The sequence below is a fragment of the Cnephaeus nilssonii genome (assembly GCF_951640355.1).
Source record: "Cnephaeus nilssonii genome assembly, chromosome: 24".
Taxonomy (NCBI): domain Eukaryota; kingdom Metazoa; phylum Chordata; class Mammalia; order Chiroptera; family Vespertilionidae; genus Cnephaeus; species Cnephaeus nilssonii.
In genome coordinates this window covers 877,034-882,821 of record NC_137095.1, presented here as the reverse complement: position 1 = coordinate 882,821, position 5,788 = coordinate 877,034, and the positions used below count along the sequence as shown (strand labels likewise).

Here is a 5,788-nt window from a genome sequence, read left to right as displayed (position 1 = left end):
AAGGTCACGCCAACCTGTCAGAATTGAGATAATTGAAACCAGTTGAAATTTTGAGAACTAGCAATCCTACTCCTTACACATCTTCCTCACCCTCAACCTCCTCCAGGGCTCCTCAGTTTAGTGTGGATACCAGGTCCTAATGCCTGTGCTGGCTGCTCTCTTACCACAGTCCCATTAGTCAAAGTTATTGCCCTCAGCACAACACATGGGTTGGGAAAAGGGACAGCAGAGAAACACCATCTAAGTGCTGGGCCATGCCTGCAGGGGCCCAGCCTTCCTGCCAAGCAATACCACTGAAGTCTCCCAGATCATGCCTCCAAGACAAAGCCAAAGGTTTATGCTTCATCCTATAGTTCTCATACCAGCCGTGGCTGGTTTGTCTCAGTGGACAGAGTTTTGGATGTGGACTGAAGGATCCTGAGTTGGATTCTCATCAAGGACACATGCCTGGGTTGCAGACCTCATACCCACTACGGGCTTCCAGAGGCATCCTAGGGATGTTTCTCTCTCATCAATGATGTTTCTCGGGAGAAACCAAGATGGCGGCAAAGGTAAACAACTAAGCTGCCGCCTCGCACAACAATTTCAAAACTACAACTAAAAGACAAAACATCTACCACCCAGAACCACAGGAAAGTTGGCTGACTGGAAGTTTGACAGCTGAGGGGGAAAGAGAAAGGAGCACAAACACTGACAAGCTGAGGTGTGGAGGCACGCAAATCGGGCTGGTGGCGGGCGACTGGGCGGGCGGCTTTTTTTTCAACCCGAAGGGAGACAGGTTCCCGATCACTCTGGGAACACGTGGGGAACCCAGATGCCTACGAGGAGAAGCTGGGCTGTCTGCTATCGTTTCGGAAAGTGAGAGTGACTTTCTTGCAGAGGTGCGCCCAGCAATCTTTGTTTGCTGCGCTGCAGCGCGGGAAGCGAGGACTTGGAGATGCGGAAAGGCAGAGACGGCTGACAGCAGCCATTGCCGTTTGCCACGCCCTAGCCTAGTGACATCCTGAGACCCCGCCCTGCCCTGAGACCCCGCCCCGCACATTCTACAAACCCACCCAGGCTCCACACAGTGGCTTTTGCATATAAATGGCCTGCTCTGTGGAAGCGAATCCAAATAAATTGCAGCTCCAGACAGACTGCTCCAAAACCGCCAAACCCCAAGCAAACAGGAGAAAACTGTAGTTCTTGCTGTAGCTCCTCAGACAGTAGCTGACCTGCACCCCATTGGAGATCCAGAAATTAGTGTATCTAGTGATCAGAGTGAGACGACAACAGATTTCAACTACTCTCATAAGGGGCCAGAGTAGTTGAAGAGGCAGACTCAGTGAGCACCAAAGCCCTACTGGAACCAGTCCTGCCCATAAATGTGTCTCCAGCACAGCAATTCTTCCATTATAGACACAGCGGGTCCTCACAGCTAATTGGCCTGGAGGTCAATTCCTCCCAGTGACACCAACAACAATCAAGACTTACCTACAACAAGGCTGTATACACAGTCCACAAAGGGGTGCACCAAGAGTGTCCACCTCAGGTAACTGGGAGGCTGACCCATTGAACCAATAGGACACCTAGCACACAAAGCTACCCTACCAACTCAGGGAAACAGCGAAAATGAGACAAGGAAACAGATCACAAACTAAAGAAATGGATGAGAACAAACGACTGGACATAGAGTTCAAAAACATGGTTATAAGGTTTTTCAAGAATTTCCTGAAAAAGGCCGATAAATTTAATGAGACCCTTGAGGATATGAAAAAGCACCAACTAGAAATTAAACATACACTGACTGAAATAAAAAATATTATACAGAAACCCAACAGCAGACTAGAGGAACGCAAGAATCAAGTCAAAGATTTGGAATTCAAAGAGGCAAAGGACACGCCTCCAGAGAAGCAAGAAGAGAAGAGAATTCAGAAAGTTGAAGATAGTGTAAGAAGCCTCTGGGACAATTTCAAGCATACCAACATCAGAATTATGGGGATGCCAGGAGAGAGCAAGACACTGAAAACCTATTTGAAGAAATACTGACTGAAAACTTCCCCCACCTGGTGAAAGAAATACAAGTCCAGGAAGCGCACAGAACCCCAAACAAAAGGAATCCAAAGAGGACCAAACCAAGACACATCATAATTAAAATGCCAAGGGCAAAAAACAAAGAGAGAATCTTACAAGCAGCAAGAGAAAAACAGTTAGTTACCTACAAGGGAGCACCCATATGACTGTCAGCTGATTTCTCAACAGAAACTATGCAGGCCAGACGGGAGTGGCAAGAAATATTCAAAGTGATGAATAGCAAGAATGAACAACCAAGATTACTCCACCCAGCAAAGTTATCATTCAGAATTGAAGGGCAGATAAAGAGCTTCACAGATAAGAAAAAGCTAAAGGAGTTCATCACCACCAAACCAGTATTACATGAAATGCTGAAAGAGGAAAAAGAAGAAAAAAGTAAAGATAAAAATTATGAACAACAAATACATATCTATCAACAAGTGAATCTAAAAGTCAAGTGAATTAAAAATCTGAGGAACAGAATAAACTGGTGAATATAATAGAATCAGGGGCATAGAATGGTAGTGGATTGATAATTCTCAGGGGGAAAGGAGTGTCTGTGGGGGGGCGGGGGAGGGTCTGGGAAGAGACTGGACAAAAATCATACACCTATGGATGAGGACAGCGAGGGAGAGGTAAGGGCAGAGGAGCAGGGAACCGGGTGGAGAGGAGATTGGGGGCGGGGGGGAGGAGAAACAATTGTAATAATCTGAACAACAAAGATTTATTAAATTTTTTTTAAAAAAGATGTTTAAAAAAAATAGATGATTTTCTCTTTCTCTCTCCCCCTCTGCCTTACTCTCTAAAATCAATTTTAAAAACTATTTTTTCAAAGTCCCAATCAAGGTTTCCAGTACCATCAGCTCACACTTCCTCCAGATGTGCACACCACTGTGTAATGTCTAGACCTCATCACAAGTTCAGACCCCAGGTTCATTGTCTCAGCTCTGCCCCCTTCCTGCTCCACAGCACAGGACCTCTCGGGACTCACCCATGACGTTGGCCTATGGCACCCAGAGAGTGCTTGAGAGGTTTCAGAAGGATCTGGCACAACCTGATTCCTGATGGACCCCACAGCCTGGGGAGAGCAGGGCAGGCGGCTCTGAAATCCTCCCTGCCTGTTTCTGACCATGGATTCAATACTCACCACCCACATCCGCAGGGGAATTTCAGATACAAGTCACCCCTGTCCACTCTGCCCTGCACTTCCTATGTCCTCAGATCTCACAACACTCCTCTCTCCCCTACACCTTCCTCGGGGTCCTTGACCAGGACCTGAGCTGCAGGATGTGACAGGCGCCCTTGTTGTGGGGTCGAACCCTGGAGTCAAAAATAAGACCACCGGAGGCTGCTGATTGATTAAAAAAAAAAACAGGCAAGGATTTATTGAACTGGCCAGGACAGCCGCGAGGGCACCACACGCAGGTGGCCACCCTCACGACCGAGCCATCCCAGGTGTAGGCAGTCCTTTTAAAGGTCCAAACCACAAAAATTTTCCTTTGTTCTAAATTCTAAATTCTAAAGACTGGGAACAGCCCAAGGGCTGCTCCCAGCAACATCCTGCTGGACATTATTGGAATGTGGCCCTATCTTGGGAAAGCAGGTTTTTACAGAAGCAGACCCAAGCAGAGTCAGTAATCTCTAAAGGTTATCTACAGTTTCTACTCCTGGAGCCACTGAGTCAGTGGGAATCAATCTCCTGTAGTCCTGATCCACAGGCACAGGAAAATCACCTCTGTGAGTCTCCAGGTCTCAGTCTGGAAGCTGAGGTAACCACCCTATTGTCCAAGCAAGCAAGTGTGTACAGAAGCCAGAATAGCAGGGTTAAAATTCAAACAGCAGTTTTTACCTAAGTATGGTTGCTACCATACTTCACCCTGATCCCAGGCTGCTGGGTGGAGTGTAAGGAGGCTGGGAGGGCCGGTGTGGCGGGGCGGGGGACGTGAACTCACCTCAGCTGAGCCCCTGAGCAAGGCCATTGCCATTGCACGCTGTGCACGGATCTAGGCCGGAGAGGCCGGAGCGGCGGTAAGAAGCTGGGGCGGTGGGAGGGGGAGTAAAGGGTCTCTGTTCCGTCACGGACGTGGGGAACCCAGTGGCGTCAGCGAACTTCACTCCCACGTGCGAGCTGAGCGGGCAAGGACTCGGCCTTCTCCGGCCAACTATCTGCCTCTGCAGCCGCCCGCTTGAGGCCTTCGACCCCGAATGAGTAAATTCTGGGTGAAGACCATAGCCGCCCAGAGTGCGCCGCACGTCCCGCCCCCGCTCGCGCGTGAGGCAAAAGAAAGGCCTTTTCTGACCTTTCATTGGCTAAGCTGGTGGTATTCCACACAAGGCCTTCTGGGTAATGTGGGTTCCAGAGTCCAAGATGGTGATGGAAGGTTTCTCTATATCACTCCAAGGAAAACAGCGACATCTGCTGGTAGGGACACTGGGAAATGACCTTCCTCATGAAAGAGACATCTTGAAAATGGCTAAAAGAGTTGTCGTTTTTCCTGGTAAAGGTGTTGTGGGGTCGAACCCTGGAGTCAAAAATAAGACCACCGGAGGCTGCTGATTGATTAAAAAAAGTAGGCAAGGATTTATTGAACTGGCCAGGACGGCCGCGAGGGCACCACACGCAGGTGGCCACCCTCATGACTGAGCTGTCCCAGGTGTAGGCAGTCCTTTTAAAGGTACAAACCACAAAAATTTTCCTTTGTTCTAAATTCTAAATTCTAAAGGCTGGGAACAGCCTGCGGGGGCGGGGGGGGGGGGAGGTCCCAGCCCCTGCTGGACATTATTGGAATGTGGCCCTATCTTGCGAAAGCAGGTTTTACAGAAGCAGACCCAAGCAGAGTCAGTAATCTCTAAAGGTTATCTACAGTTTCTACTCCTGGAGCCACTGAGAATCAATCTCCTGTAGTCCTGGTCCACAGGCACAGGAAAATTACCTCTGTGTCTCCAGGTCTCAGTATGGAAGCTGAGGTAACAACCCTATTGTCCAAGCAAGCAAGTGTGTGCAGAAACCAGAATAGCAGGGTTAAAATTCAAACAGCAGTTTTTACCTAAGTATGGTTGCTACCATACTTCATTCCCCACTGGTTTCATGTGCATGAGTCAAATCATGGGCTCATTTTACTTCCTTTAAGGGCATTCTCTGTTCTGTTCCTGCTCTCCTGTCCCCTAGCACATCTAGCTTTATTTAGCCCTGGATTTTCTCATTGGCTAGCAAAAATGTTCTTACAGTTACCAAGGCCCTAGTACCACGGTCCCCATCAGTACTGTCTTCACTGAAGTCCAGTTCCCCTCCTGCAGGTGTCAAGTCTCCTCCTGGCCTGCGTGGAGCCCAGGCTAGGGATCTCACGGGTGAGGCCGCTGGTTGCCAGGATCCAGGCCGTTTTCTGGTGCAGGAGGTGGGAGTGGTGTAGCCAGGTCTGGGTGCTGTCCACTTCAACAGCCGTGGGCGTGCTCAGGATAACAGTGTAGTGTCCCTTTCAGGTTGGGGTGAGTCCTTGGGCAGTGAACTTCTTTACCCACACCGAGTCCCCAGGCTGAAAGGGATGTACAGGGTCCGCGGTGGGCACTGGCAGTGCATCTCGAACAAGCTTATGGGTGGCTCTCTGAGTATACTGCAGAGCCTGTAAGGACTTGAGTAAGGGAATGGTTATGAATTCCAGCTTTCAGTTTCTCCCTGACCCTGGAAAGGATGGGGGGAGGTCTACTATCCTGGGGGCTCAATGGAAAGGAGCCCCAG

The 5,788-nt window shown here is 49.2% G+C and overlaps 1 pseudogene across 1 annotated transcript in view; it reads right to left on the bottom strand.

The window, feature by feature from the left end:
* Positions 1-5,788, bottom strand: part of LOC307095038 (protein SET-like) — a 345,435-nt pseudogene that overhangs the window by 159,472 nt on the left and 180,175 nt on the right. The window lies entirely within an intron of this gene.